Source organism: Jatropha curcas, chromosome 6 (genome assembly GCF_041381405.1).
Source record: "Jatropha curcas cultivar XTBG-Jc1 chromosome 6, XTBG_Jcur_1.0, whole genome shotgun sequence".
NCBI classification, from domain to species: Eukaryota; Viridiplantae; Streptophyta; class Magnoliopsida; order Malpighiales; family Euphorbiaceae; genus Jatropha; species Jatropha curcas.
In genome coordinates, this window is record NC_143156.1 from 28,381,338 (window position 1) to 28,396,762 (window position 15,425).

The window sequence follows — 15,425 nt, forward strand, 5'->3', positions numbered from 1 at the left end:
TTTTATAATTTCCTAAATAAGGAAATTTATTAATTTTCTAAATTTTTTGTCTTTACCAAATAGTGTAACGTTACACGTGGCCACGACTCGCATAACCGTCAAACACGGTCAGGTGAGAGGCAAACTCTGTTGACAAACCTATCTGCCACGTGTAAAAAAGAAAACTCCAAACAAAGCCAACTGTACAAATAACCTACACACGTACCTGGTGGAATCCGCGCTCTAAAGTAAGCGGCACGCCGATTTCACTTATACACGCCCAGATCCTTTGATCAGAACCGTAGAAATAATAGTACCGATCAAGACAACCGTCTAATATGTTGACTAATTTCTCCGCCAATGGATAACTGATCGCAAATCCTCCACCGCCAAAAGCCATATCGAACGCAGTCCTGCAAAATTAATTAAGTCTTAAACTAACTTAAAGAAATGATTTTTTAAGAATCCAATAATATTGAATATAATCCCAACATTCTGTCAATTTTATCTTTCTTAATTATTCAGGAATCCAATGATATTAAATTTTCCTAAATAAGGAAATTTATTAATTTTCTAAATTTTTTGTTCCGTTTTGGAGTGGGGAAACGGAGCGCCAGTGGTTTTGGGGAGAAGTAGGCGGTATACTATAGAGGACAAGAGAGATTGAGGATATTAGACAGAAGAGGAGGAAAATTTCGCGAGAACAGTTAAAATCTCGCACGTTTTATCGGGGAGAGAGATTAGCTTCAGCTTTTTAATCAGGTCGTAACTCGGCTGCAAACGAGTCTGACTCGTTTCCTTCATTTGTCCAAAAAATTTTGTTTCTTAATTGATGAAGCAACCCCAACCCGCCGGAGAAATTTTCATATAATCCTGATCAGAAAAATAAATTTCAGTACCTCTGCAAAATTCTTATTTACGAATTCAATTACAGCCAGACTGGTAGAAATGTAAAATTCTGAAACTATGAGCAGTCACCGGAAAAAGAGCATTCATTTCAGTTCAGGAGCTCAAAAAATAGAGAACGCCTGAAAAGCTCTAATTTTTTTGAAGTACCCATTATTGCAGGAAATCTTCTCATCGGAGCCCAAACTCAGAGGAAGGCCTAGGGTGGCGACGATGATCAACCCATAAAAAATTTGTAGAATATGAATTGGTGAAGCTTACCAGGAAATTTTCAAATTGAAACCCAAATAGTAATTTTCAAGTTGTACCATTGCTGGGTCATGCTCATTTTCCCTAATAAATGTTCCAGCTTTTGCCTTTTTCTTATCTCCCATTTTTAGGGACATACATTAATTTCAAATACTAACTGAAAATATGTATATTGAAGGTAAATTGTTTTGTAATGTTTAGGATGAAGGGAACTTACCATACGAGAAGTTAAAAGAAAAGTCAATTTTTTCCGAGAAAATATAAAACACAGTTTAAAAATGATTAACAACTCAATGCCAAACTAAGCTTCAAAGATTATTTGGAGAAAAAAAAAAAAAGGAAACCCTAAGTTTAAAAAAAAATATTTATCAATATTAATTATCTTTCTATATAAAAAAATAAAATTCCACTAATACATACCATAGCTTTGGTGTGGATGATTCAACTATTAATTCAACTAATTTAACAGATATAATGTTAAAAGTCATAATTGCTTGGATATTTTGTGTTTAGAGTTATTGGAGAGATGCTTAATTTGTATTTACAAGATTGAATAATTAATGATTTAATTAATTAACTATGTAGAAAGATTTATGATAAAAAATGGTTTTTTAAATTGTAACTAATGAAATTACTCAGATAATTAAGGTATAAAATGAAATTTTTTGCGATTAAAGAATTGATAAATTGAAATTGGAAGTGATTAATTACCTATTATTTGGTTTAATAATTTAAATTATATTATAGAGAATAAAAAAGAACCATTTGCTACTATTATTGTATTTTTTCAAAAAAAAAAATCATTAATAATAATTAAGTATTATAAATTCTCATATGGATCCATATGAATAAAAATAATCATATTTATGATATCATTAATTTTATTTTAATTTAATTCCAATTCTATGAATATTTAAATAATAAATAATTAATATTAAAATCAAACCTCCCCAACAAATTAAAAGATAATCAATTAAAAATATAAAATAAAACCCAAAATAAATGTAAAATCAAACCAGCTATAGGATTCTTTTATATATTTTTGTATGAATATAATCTTTATCCAACTTTTTTTAATTAAAATTTTTTAGTAATGGACAAAATAATGCTATCATTTTGGCCCCATCACCATGCAAATTACAAACAATATGAAGATAAAAAGTATTTTCGATTCCTTCTAGTGACAGGAAAATTATAGAAAATGCTGTTGGGAATATAACTGATCTGAGTGGGCCCGCAGAAAAATGCTCCAATAATTATGTATTGTGTATTAACGATCGAATTCACCAAAAATAATAATCACGGTAAAAAATTAAATAATTACCGCAAATGTCAGATGAAAAATAAGAACACCGAGATTTACGTGGTTCACCCTTCAACTGTTATGTGCTACGTCCATGGGACAAAAACAAAAAACAATAAAAATACACAAAGTGTAGAGAATTTTAGGAAATGTTTCCTAAATTTAGGAAAGAGAGAAAATAGTGAGGATTATAATTTTTAATATCCAATACGTAATTATTGGAGCATTTTTCTGTGGGCCCACTCGGATCAGTTATAATCCCAATAACTGGTATCAGAGCTGATGTCCAACAACTGGTATAACAACTGGTATATATTGGCCATGTCTTTTAACTTACAAAATCAAATTCTTCCAAAGTTTTTGAAGTTAATAAATTAGTTGAGGATTTAATATAATAATATTTCACATTGTTTAATTTTTTTTGTTTTGACAGATAAAACTGAAATTTAAATTAGATTAAATCAACTCTTACAACATTGAAAATAAAATCGAGAGGGACATGACCCCACTCTCGCAGATCAGATATAGGCTTGAATTGCAAGTAAATGTGTAATATTATTCGTTGATCGTCGAACACACTTCAGCTAACACACGAGATAGAACATTAAGAAAGTTATTCAGAAAATCATATTGTTTAAATTAAACATGCTTTTATTTGCAGTTTAAGAGATGATAAAATGCAGAGGAATTGGTGAAACCAAATAAAAAATATGAGGCTTTGTAGGGTGGGCATGACCCAAAATGAATTTAGCAAATCAGAAGGAATAACAATTGCAATTAAGTTGTTAAAAAATTGCAATTCAGTTGCCCTCATTTGTTTTGGATTTCACTTGCTTTAGCAAAGGCCTAGTTCCATGAAAGTACTTGTTGAGGAAGATGAACAATTATTAAGGAAAATATATTGTATTTATCTTTTCCATATTTAGATATGTGATTATTTTGTAAAGACGATCAATTACCTGTAAATAGCTTAATGATAGGCTGATGTTTAGGAGATGATATGTTATATATCTCTGTATAAATTAGTGTTGATGATCAATAAGAAACACTCAATTCTCCACAAAATTAATTTCTTCCCTTGATATTTTAGATGGTATCAGAGCCTGGTTTGAGAGTCTAGTTTATTTTCCTCCTTTAGCCATGAGCGATAAAAACAAAACCTCAGAACAGCCTATACCTAATCCTTCTCACCCATTCCTTGTCCATCATTCTGACCAACCTGGTCATCTTCTTGTGCCCGTTAAGTTAAACGGTGCCAATTATCAATCATGGAGCAAAGCCATGATTCATGCACTCACTGCCAAAAACAAAATTGGCTTTATTGATGGATCCATTGAAGCTCCTTCACAGGTAGAAGAGCCCGCAGATTTTGCACTTTGGAATCAGTGCAACAGCATGATTTTATCATGGTTAACGCACTCTGTTGAACCTAATCTAGCCGAAGGTATAGTACATGCAAAAACTGCGCACCAAGTCTGGATTGATCTTCGGGATCAATTTTCTCAGAAGAATGCACCAGCAATTTTCCAAGTTCAAAAATCAATTGCTACAATTACACAGGGTACCATGTCAGTAGCCTCTTACTACATCAAACTGAAGGCGTTATGGGACGAATTAGATACTTATCGAACCCCATTCACCTGTAATCAGACTGCATCGCATTTAGAACAACTTCAGGAAGACAGGTTGATGCAATTTTTAATGGGTCTCAATGAGTCATATAAGGCGGTAAGATCTAATATTCTCATGATGACACCATTACCTAACGTGCGACAAGCATACTCGTTAATAGTGCAAGAAGAAACGCAGAGGCAGTTATCATCAGAACCGGTGGAGAATTTTTCCATTGCTGCCGCTATTCAAAACAAGGTGCAATTTTCCAACTCATCTAAAACTTGTGATCATTGTCATAGACCTGGACATACTATTGATGATTGTCGTACTTTAAAATTTCATTGTAATTACTGTAATAAAGACGGACATACTGAAGATCGTTGTAGGATTAAAAGAAAAGAAAGAGCAGGTAGCAATTTCTCAAGCCAAAATCGTGGAGGACAACGAAACAATGGTAAAGCCATTCCTCAGGCCAATTATTCCGAAGTTTCTCATGAAGAAAAAAAAAATCCTAATAAATTCCAGGGATACTCGGTTGAATATTTACAACAGATAGCACAGGCATTATCCTCAATTAATCAAGCAGCTTCATCTGGTAACACTGATGTGTATGCAAACGCAGCAGGTTTGTTTTCATTATCCAAAGCTTATGCCAATTCTGCCATATCAAACCCATGGATTCTAGATAGTGGTACTACTGACCACGTGTCTGCAGATTCACATCTGTTTAGCCACACTAAATCACCAACCGTTCATTCAGTCAACTTACCAAATGGAATCACTGCTCCAATCACACAAACTGGCACAGTAAAATTCAGTCCTAATATGACCCTTAAAAACGTGCTATGTGTTCCTTCTTTTCGTTTCAATTTAATTTCTGCCAGTAAAATTACCAAAGATCTCAATTGTTGCATCATATTATTTCCTGATTCATGTATTTTGCAGGACTTGACAACGGGGAAGATGATTGGCTTGGGTAAACAACATGGAGGACTTTACCACATGATGCCTTCGTGTTCACCCATCCACTCTTGCCAAGTGTCCATCTCGCCTGATCTGTGGCACATGCGCCTCGGACATCTATCTTCTTCACGTTTCAAATTAATTTCTCCTTTGTTATCCTTGAGTAAACACTCCGTTGATTTTTCTAATAATTGTAGTGTTTGTCCTTTAGCAAAACAAACAAGACAACCTTTTCCTATCAGTTCCATTACAACTAAAAATCCTTTTGATTTACTACATTGTGATGTATGGGGGCCTCACAAAGTAGCTACTCACTCAGGGGCACGTTTTTTTCTCACTATTGTTGATGACTACACACGTTGCACTTGGGTCCTTTTAATGAGACACAAGTCAGAAACTCAACATCTTATAACAAAATTCATCCAGTTTGTTCGTACACAATTCAATAAAACCATTAAAATCTTAAGAACTGATAACGGCACAGAATTTCAATCACTTAAAACCTTTCTCCATGATCATGGTATTGAACTGCAAAACACTTGTGTTTATACTCCACAACAGAATGGTGTTGTGGAACGAAAACATCGTCACATCCTAAACGTGGCTCGTTCCCTTTTTTTTCAATCCAGTGTTCCCTTAACTTTTTGGGGAGACTGTGTCCTCACTGCCGTTTACATAATAAATCGGCTTCCCACACCTATTTTGTCCAATCAAACTCCATATGAGCGCTTATATAACAAACGTCCAAACTTATACCACTTAAGAGTTTTTGGTTGTCAATGTTATGCCACCAATGTTCATCCAAAACTCAAATTTGATCCACGTGCTACTTCTTGTATTTTTGTTGGGTACCCAAACGGACAAAAGGGTTATAAACTCTATGATCTTACTACACATCAATATTTTGTTAGTCGTGATGTCCAATTTTGTGAAAATATATTCCCTTTTGCCCAGAATACTTCACAAACATCACAAAACCTACCTCAGCCGCAATTAATTATGGATGCTGATCAGATTTCCTTTTCCACTAGTAATGTCCCACCTTCAGCCACTATAGACTCCTCTACCAGTCCTTCTCCTTCCTCAAATAATTCACCTCATAATTCTTCATCACATTCTCAAATTGTGTCCACACCTTCCGCATCTCTTTTCAACGACCAACCACTTCGTCGATCGACTCGCACAAAACATCCACCACGTTGGCATCAGGAGTACTTTATGCCGCCTGGAGCCAATCACGCTGCCCCTGAAGCAAGTCCACTTCAAAATACCAGGTATCCCATTACTAATTACATGACACTCTCTAACTTTTCACTTAAACACAAAACCTTTTTAGCTCACCTTACCACGCAGGTAGAACCTAATTCTTATGAAGAAGCTGTCCTACATCCCCATTGGCAAAAGGCTATGGATCTCGAATTACAAGCACTGGAACGTAACCATACATGGAGTCTTGTTTCTCTTCCTGCAGGTCAAAAGCCTATCGGTTGCCGGTGGGTTTATAAAATTAAATACAATTCTGACGGATCTATTGAGCGCTATAAAGCCCGTCTTGTTGCCAAAGGTTATACACAAGTCGAGGGAATTGACTACCGGGAAACTTTTTCACCAACAGCAAAGTTGACTACAATGCGATGCCTGCTCACAGTTGCCGCAGCCCGAGGATGGTACACCCATCAGTTGGATGTCCAAAACGCCTTTTTACATGGTGATTTGCAAGAAATTGTCTACATGACTCCTCCACAGGGACTTCGCCGACAGGGGGAGAATTTGGTATGTCGGCTTCATAAGTCCCTTTATGGACTCAAACAGGCTTCCCGCAACTGGTTTTCCACCTTCTCCATCGCCATACAACAAGCTGGATACACACAGTCCAAGGCCGACTACAGTTTATTCACAAAAGTTCAAGGAATGTCTTTTACTGCGGTACTCATTTACGTTGATGACATTCTATTGACAGGCAACAGTCTACAAGAAATGAGCCAACTTAAACAAACATTACTTAGACAGTTTCACATCAAAGATTTGGGTCCTTTAAAATACTTTTTGGGCATAGAATTTTCCAGATCCAAACAAGGCATATTTATGTCTCAACGAAAGTATACACTCGATATACTACAGGATGCAGGTTTAATTGGAGCCAAGCCAGAGAAATTTCCTATGGAGCAGCAAATGAAACTCAATGCAACTGATGGCGAGTTACTACATGAACCAGCCAAGTACAGAAGGCTTGTTGGTCGCCTCATTTACTTGACAGTAACACGGCCTGATATAGTTTACACCGTGCGGATGCTTAGTCAATTTATGGGCGAACCACGGACAACACATTGGAACACTGCACTCCGGTTGTTGAGGTATATCAAAGGATCACCTGGACAGGGTCTTCTATTGCCATCCACGAATTCCTTGGAATTGAAGGCTTATTGTGATTCAGACTGGGCAGGATGCCGTATGACACGACGATCTATTTCAGGATACTGTATATTTCTTGGGTCTTCCTTAATATCGTGGAAATCAAAAAAGCAAGCAAATGTTTCGCGGTCATCTGCTGAAGCAGAATATAGGGCAATGGCAAATGCTTGTTTAGAGATTACATGGCTTCACTATATTCTACAGGATTTGGGTGTGAGAAGAGTAAAACCGACAAAACTGTTTTGTGATAACCAAGCAGCACTACATATAGCGGCTAATCCGGTCTTTCACGAGCGTACAAAACATATAGAGATTGACTGTCATATTGTACGTGAGAAGTTGCAGTCAGGACTTATTAGACCATGCTATGTTCCGACTAAAATGCAGATTGCAGATATCTTCACAAAGGCTTTAGGACGGGATCAGTTTGAAAATCTGAAAGGCAAGTTGGGAGTTCAGAATATTCACTCTCCAACTTGAGGGGGAGTATTAAGGAAAATATATTGTATTTATCTTTTCCATATTTAGATATGTGATTATTTTGTAAAGACGATCAATTACCTGTAAATAGCTTAATGATAGGCTGATGTTTAGGAGATGATATGTTATATATCTCTGTATAAATTAGTGTTGATGATCAATAAGAAACACTCAATTCTCCACAAAATTAATTTCTTCCCTTGATATTTTAGAACAATCCTTAATTGAAGCAAAGAGAAGAAAGAAAGAAGAAAGTCTTTGAAAAAAAAAAAAAAAAAAGAAATGATATCTAACAATCTTTTGTGTTTAATTCTCATTTTCGCCGATTGCTTAGGTTTAGACTCAATTGATTTGGATTAAAGTATGACTATATTCAGTGACGGAGGGATGGGATGTCAGGGACGACCCCTTCAGTAGTTTTTTTTTTTAATAATTCAACTCTAAATTTCTAAAAATTTTCAATTTTATTTCCTAAAATATAATACTTTTTAATTTAACGCTTCCTAATTTTTGAAAAAAAAGAAAATTTTGTCCCCCTTTGTCTTCAATCCTGGCTCCGCCACTTACTATATCCATTGCTTTTGTTTGTTAGAGTTTTGAGATCATTTTTTTGTTCTTCAAGTATGATTTAATTGAAGTGAAATCAACATTTGATATCTTTTTGTTTGTAATCTATTGCAAAACCAGCAAAGAAGTGAAGTTAACATCAATTTTTCATTTTTGTCTTCAAAAATTTTGCTAAAGAGCTGTAAATTACGTGCAATTTACCTAGACCCTCAGAGACTTTTAAAAGTATTAAGACTCTGCAGGTGAGAGTGGCTTTATTGAAGACTTGTTCAAGTCTTTGTTTGCCCCCAATCCTAAACTCCTTGATAAGATAGCCATTAGAGTCCCACCAAAAAGACTTGCAGAAGTCTATGGCAGGCTTTGTTGACGGCTCATATTTTCTCTAATCATAAATATTAATGAATGTTGATATTTCAAGCCTTCAAAATTTTCCATTTCTGAGACGTGACATGGTCTATGACACGGGAATGCGATTTGTCTAATATCAAAATTAAACGGATTAATTTTGAGGTTAAATAAGTTCGTGTTATAAATGAGCGATCCACATATGACACAAGTATAATTTATAAAAAAAAATGCATTTTAACGAGTGATCCACATATGACACAAATGACACAAGTGATCCACTCATCTAATCCGTCTAATTATTTGTTTTAAGATAAAAATGTAATATATATATATATATATATATATATATATAGAGAGAGAGAGAGAGAGAGAGAGAGAGAGAGAGAGAGAGAGAGAGAGTTATGTGGGCTATATGTATTATAATTGTCGTGTTTTGACCCGTATATGATCATCTAATTAAATTTGATTGACTTTTTTGACTTATATATAAGCTATTTAATTAAACGGGTTACATGTATCGTGTTAATGTTACTCGTTTAATTTTTGTGTCGTATTTATATTTAAATATTTGACACAATTATTAAGCAAGTTGTATTTGTATTGACCCTAATCGTATCACGTATTAGGAGAGTTCGTGTCCAACCCAACATGCCAACCTATTTTCACACCCCTAGCCACATTTTAGTTTCCACATGGATCATAAATTAAATTATTGGGAGTCAAACAATTATCAATTTTGTAACTTTAGTAATATCAATATTAAGAACGTGCTTTGCACGTTAAAACTCATTGTTCCTACTCGTTTTTTTATTTTTTCTAAATATAGTTTATTGATTTTTCTATAATATAATAAAAATGATAATAAATTATTGAATAAAAAAATAAGTATATTAATTAGGTGTTTTTAGTCAATATTTTATTGTAAATATTAATATATATATATATATATAGACAAAATGAATGAATGAAAAAAAAAAATCAAAATTGAATGAAAAAAATTAAACTTTATGACTGAAATGATATGGAAAGTAAAAGTAATCATAACTCAAGTAAAATAATATCTTTAAAATTAAAAAGTAAAATGATAGAAGAAAAGTTTTTGACATATAATAATAAACTCTATAGCCAAAGAAAAATAAAATTATTACAGTGATTTTTCCTATAAGTATTAAATATTTATATTGGTAGTCTATAGTAAATTGGTAGTTTAACAAGATTCCTAATTGAGTTATATTATAATTCAAAAATTATTCATAATTAAGATATTACTCATACTTCTTATCTTCAACTATTGAAAGTACAATAATAAATTTAAATAATAAGTACTAATTTTTTAATTCTTTTAATCAAATTATTATTATTTTTTTGGAATAATTATTTTATTCATAGTTTTATTTGAACCATTTTAAATTTTTTAGTAATTTAAATTAATATAAAATAAAAATATGACAGTGATTTTCGCAAGTGTACGAATTCGCTGTAAGTAATATAGATTGAGTAGAGTATCGTATCCACAGGGATTGTATACCAAGTACCAAAATTATGTTATCTTGTTATTATTTAGACGATGATTAAGAGAATTATTGTATAAATGTAAATTCAACAAGTAAAAATAAGAAGTCAAGTAAACAAATATTGATTAAAGAAATCAAGGATTTAAAACTACTAGGGGTTTTGATTTCACTTAATTCTATCCAATTTATTTCATTAGTTCATTGATCAATTTAATTATTCAAGTAGGGGAAACAATCCAAAAATCACTAACAAGCTCTCCCGATGTATTGTTAGCTATTTTAACCCGGTCTAATTACCTATCTTCCAATAGCGCAATTAAACATGAATTAAATCATTAAGTTTTATGGTTTGTTTTGTGAATTCATAACCTAAAGTTATTAACTTATGAAAACCCCCCATGAGTCAAACCGTATAGCTTCCGCATCAAGTTATTATTCTCATGTGTTTTATTAACCTTTTCATATCAAAGATCCTTCTTCCGATAGTGATAATTGAAATAAATCAATCTAGGGGAAAAATTCTGCCTAGAAGCATTAAGATCATTAATAAATCATAACTTGAATAAGGAAAAATAAATCTAATTGCATAAATTGGAAAAGAGATTAAGCTACATCAAACCCCTAGTATAAGAGTTTAGTTACACATAGTACTTAAATAAAACTCAACAATACTTGATAAATATTCCATGATCAATAAAGATAATGAAAGAAATAAACAAGATTAAGAGTTTAGAAATAAGAACTAGTGATAAATTGCTTGGATGGCTTCCTTGAAAACCTTGCACAACTCTTGAATACTTAACTTTTAAAGAAAATAAAACTATGTACAAGACTAAGAAATGAGAGATGGGAGAAGAGTGTAGAGTATGGAATGTGTGATGTGCGTGGGATCCTCTTTTTTTATCTCCCTACTCTTCATTTCTATAGACTTCTTTGAGAGAGGATTCCACATGGTCTTAATCATCAAAGTCTTCTTTTGTTAGGTTGTAAAGCTCTCTTTTTGGTCTCCATTTTCTTCAATTATGACTCACCCATGTGCATAGAATAGATCTTGGTTTGTATGTGAGGAAAGTTGTCCAAGATTAGCTCCATAAATTAGTGGAAGTTGGTTGACAACTTTTGACTAAGTTTAGGATTCCTTGCTTGGCATGGGCGTGCACGCTTCTAGAAGTCTTATGCAACAACAGCACAGGCGTGCTGATTAGCACGGTCACTATAGCACGGGCACTGTAGCACGGGCACGGCACGGGCACTGTAGCACGGGCGTGCTACTGTAGCACGGGCGTGCTTAATGAATTTTTACCTCATTTTTGTCCATTTCTTGCAAAACCCTACATTTTTCCTCAGAATCAAGTGAGTTGTGTTTCAAGGAAGCTTTTAAATAAAAACATATCAATATTACATAAAAACTAATTTAAATAAATTAAAAGTAATAGAAATTTTAATCAAAATCACAATAAAAATACTATTAAAATAACACTTATCAAAATATATAATTTTCTATTAATTGAGTTAAAATATTTTGACATATACTTCGTGTGTCTTAACTGTATCTTCAACTTTATTTGATAATTGATTTTTTTTAAGGCTAATTTATGAAACGACCGAAAAATTGTTTTCAAAAATTTTTCATTTAAAAATTCAATCATAAAACCTAACCAATGAAATCAACGGAAAAATATTTTATTATTACTAAATCGGATTCGTAAACCACCTGAATTTTTCGAAAATCAAGTGAGAAACTCGAAAACCAAGTAAAAATCGGGCCAAACCGATTCGAATCGAACGGGAATGGCCCAGAATTCTCCAGACCCATCTTCTCCTCTCTTTTTCTCTCTTCTTCTCTTCTTCTTCGCAAGCGCCAGAGCGCGCGCCACCACTGTCACACCTTACCCTCCTGTAAGATATGACATGTCGCCCGTAATATAATTAATAAGCACTTAATTCTTATAAATGCTTACTAAGTATACTACAAGGGACTTAAGACTTTTGATTCATTCATTTATATCTTGTAAAAATATATATATATATATTTAAATAATAACTATAAAACTCCATTTTGGCTCTTTCATCTATTATAAAGAAATGTTTGTAATTTACTAGATATTAATCTCAATATAATTGCTTAAACATATTATTAATATGTTATTAAAAACATAAAATGGTTCCATAACCCATAAGTCCATGGATAATTTAATTACATATTGGAGTCCTGTTGAAATGTATTACATTAATAGACTATAAATTTTCAAATTCATACAATCATAATTTACATGTATCTGCTCAAATATACATAGATGATCTGTTAATGTTTAATACATCATACATACTCCAAAATAAGTCATATATACAATAGCTACATCAGTAGCATACTATCTACATCAAATAAAAATGATCCTCTCCTCCTGGTTCTTTTTCCTTTCCTTTTCCTGCGATAGTACAAAAGCAACTATCGCTAAGCATATGGCTTAGTGGTGTACTATTTTTTTTTTCTTTTTAACAATAACGAATTATAATTCATAAACCACCATGTTAAAGGAAATAAAGAAAACATAACAATACCATGAAATCATAAATTCATAATGTAGTCTTTACAGCTTTTATAGAGTCAATTCCGAGGGCCATCAATGTCTAATGTGCACATCTAGACCTGCTATCTACAACCTCAATCTGTGATATTATTTCAACAGAAGAGGGAGCAATATACAACCTCAATCTGTGATATGATGTTAACAGAAGAGGGAGCAATCTACAACCTCAACATGGAGGGAGAATTTCATATCAATCATATATCATCTAGTGATGATAGCCATGTTCAATCGATCATAATATCATCTTCAACAAATGAAATGATATTCGGGGTAATAACCATGTCTATATCAGCTGTAAGACTTTTAAACCATTCCATTTATGTAATAATATGAAAATCACAATGGACAACATTTCATTTCACAACCACTGCTAAAAACATTCAATCACGGCCACCCCTCATACTACAGATATCAATTGGCCAACATCCTCCTCTTTCACAGTATAAGAATCATAAAATTCATTTAAAATATCATTCGGTCATATGCTTTCAAAATAATCTTTTTCCTCTTTAAAAATTTATGAAAGCACTAATATATATATTTTTTATATATATAGTTATAATTCATAAAGCACATCCATAGAAAATTTTTTGCAAACTCAATCTCATTTTGTTTAAATAAAAGTAGGAAAGGAATAATAACACTAACCTGAACTAGATGGCTCCCCTAGCCCTTTTCCTCTAGTAATCACCCTCTCCTCAACTCCCTTTCTCTCAGAAGCTGTAGCATGATATTAATACTCACATTAAGATCATACTACACAATGTAAACACATGCACTTCTATAGGAATGTAAATTAAGCATTAGAATGTAGTATCATGCTTTTTCTTTCATTTTCACTATGCTTGTCCAAGTGTTATATGATCTGAGTTTAAGCATGAAACACTTCATATCCAACACTTAACCACACCCTAGACACAGAATAACAACAATGAAAACAATAGAAGTCAATAGCATGCTAAATTCGTTCAATGTTTATGAAATGCAGAATTTCAGCATTTGAGTAGCTTGTATTCCATTGATTATATCTGGACTTCCTCAAATTCATTTGCCCTGAAATTTTTACAGCATGTTCCCAACATCTTAGGGTACTTCCCTGTAAAATTTCATAATTTTTAAAGCTCATTTGCATTTTTAAATGACATAATTATAGAATCTGCAGTTCAGTTTTTCTCATGCTAAGCAGCCTGCATTGATTTACTTATAACTCCATTTCCTTTTATCCAATGGTCTTGCCCTTTTAACACGACCTACCCAACATCTCAGTCTATCTGCATATCAAATTTCATAAATTTTGGAGTTCATTTTCGTAGTCAAATAGGTCAATTACAGAGGCTGAATGTCAGGCAGCCCAACTGTAAAATGTCCAACAATGATATGGTTGTTTAAGCATTCTCAACTCACTTCCAGCAACAAATTCATGCCATACAACTCTTCTATTACTTACATAACATCATAATAGAAGATATAGCAGAATCCATAGTTCATAGAATATCAAAACCAAACTCAAAATCATCCATCTTGGTGAATTAGGCAACTTAGACTTTGAATTCATGCATAACTACTTTCAATCATCTTAAATCACCTTAAAATCACTTCTAATCACTTCATCTTCACCAAATCAGAATTCACTAACAATCACCTCACTTCAAAGTTCATGGAATTCAAAAAGTAATCCATAGAAAAGAAGGAGGAAGTGAAGATAACTAACCTTTTCTTAAGAAGTCCTTGCAAATTCCTTGATTTTCACCTCCTTTTTGCTTGGTTTTTACTCAAAACCCTCCTCCTCTCTTCTTGAACGACCTGAACTGCAAAACATGGGTGGAATGTCGTGGTTATCTCCTTCTCTTCATAAAAATATATATTAAACATTATTAAAAATTCCTTCCATGTCCTTTGAATGAAAATTGCACTACAATCCTCCCTTTTATTTTCCCTTCATCCTTTGGCACTCTAATCTTTTTAATCTCTTTAATTTAGTCCTATTAAATATAAACCAAGTATATTTAATATATTCTAAACCCCATGTAAGAAAAGGAATACGGAAATTATCATTTTTCGGGTAAAATCGTGCTTTACCGAGAAGTCATTTCCTCTTTAATTCATTTTTGCTGTCCTTTAATCTTTCAAGTTGATTTGTAAAGATTAATTAATTTTCCATTTAATTTATTTTAACATCCTCATTATATAGTATTTCCCATTATTCTAGGTTTTCCTTTTATTCAGATAACCGACTTCATCGAAAAAACTAGAATAGAAAGAACTACAAAATTGAGGATATTACAACCACCGCCAGCCCTGTGCCTCCTTCCTCACCCGTTTCCGGCCACCTAACCCGACCGAACCTCCTCCTCCATTGCGCCACCATCGTTCTGCAGTGTCCCCCTCTTTCAGTTCTCGTTTCTGGAGAATGCAGCAGGCGAGCGAGTTGCGATTCTCCTTAGCGGCGATGCAGTAGCACCTCCAGTCTCCGATCGCCACTGCTCAGTTGCGCCTCCT

General features: G+C 33.2%; 2 long non-coding RNA genes across 2 annotated transcripts; both read right to left on the minus strand.

Moving 5' to 3' along the window:
- On the minus strand, positions 1 to 1,258 carry LOC149495873 (uncharacterized). The gene is made up of 2 exons (XR_016321416.1): positions 879 to 1,258; positions 1 to 392 (listed from the first exon to the last, which is right to left on the minus strand). It is a non-coding gene; the product is annotated as an uncharacterized LOC149495873 (long non-coding RNA).
- An 11,248-nt stretch (positions 1,259 to 12,506) lies between these two features.
- Positions 12,507 to 14,759, minus strand: LOC149495874 (uncharacterized). Its single transcript, XR_016321503.1, has 3 exons — positions 14,638 to 14,759; positions 13,575 to 13,646; positions 12,507 to 12,764 (listed from the first exon to the last, which is right to left on the minus strand). It is a non-coding gene; the product is annotated as an uncharacterized LOC149495874 (long non-coding RNA).
- Positions 14,760 to 15,425: the final 666 nt, after the last annotated feature.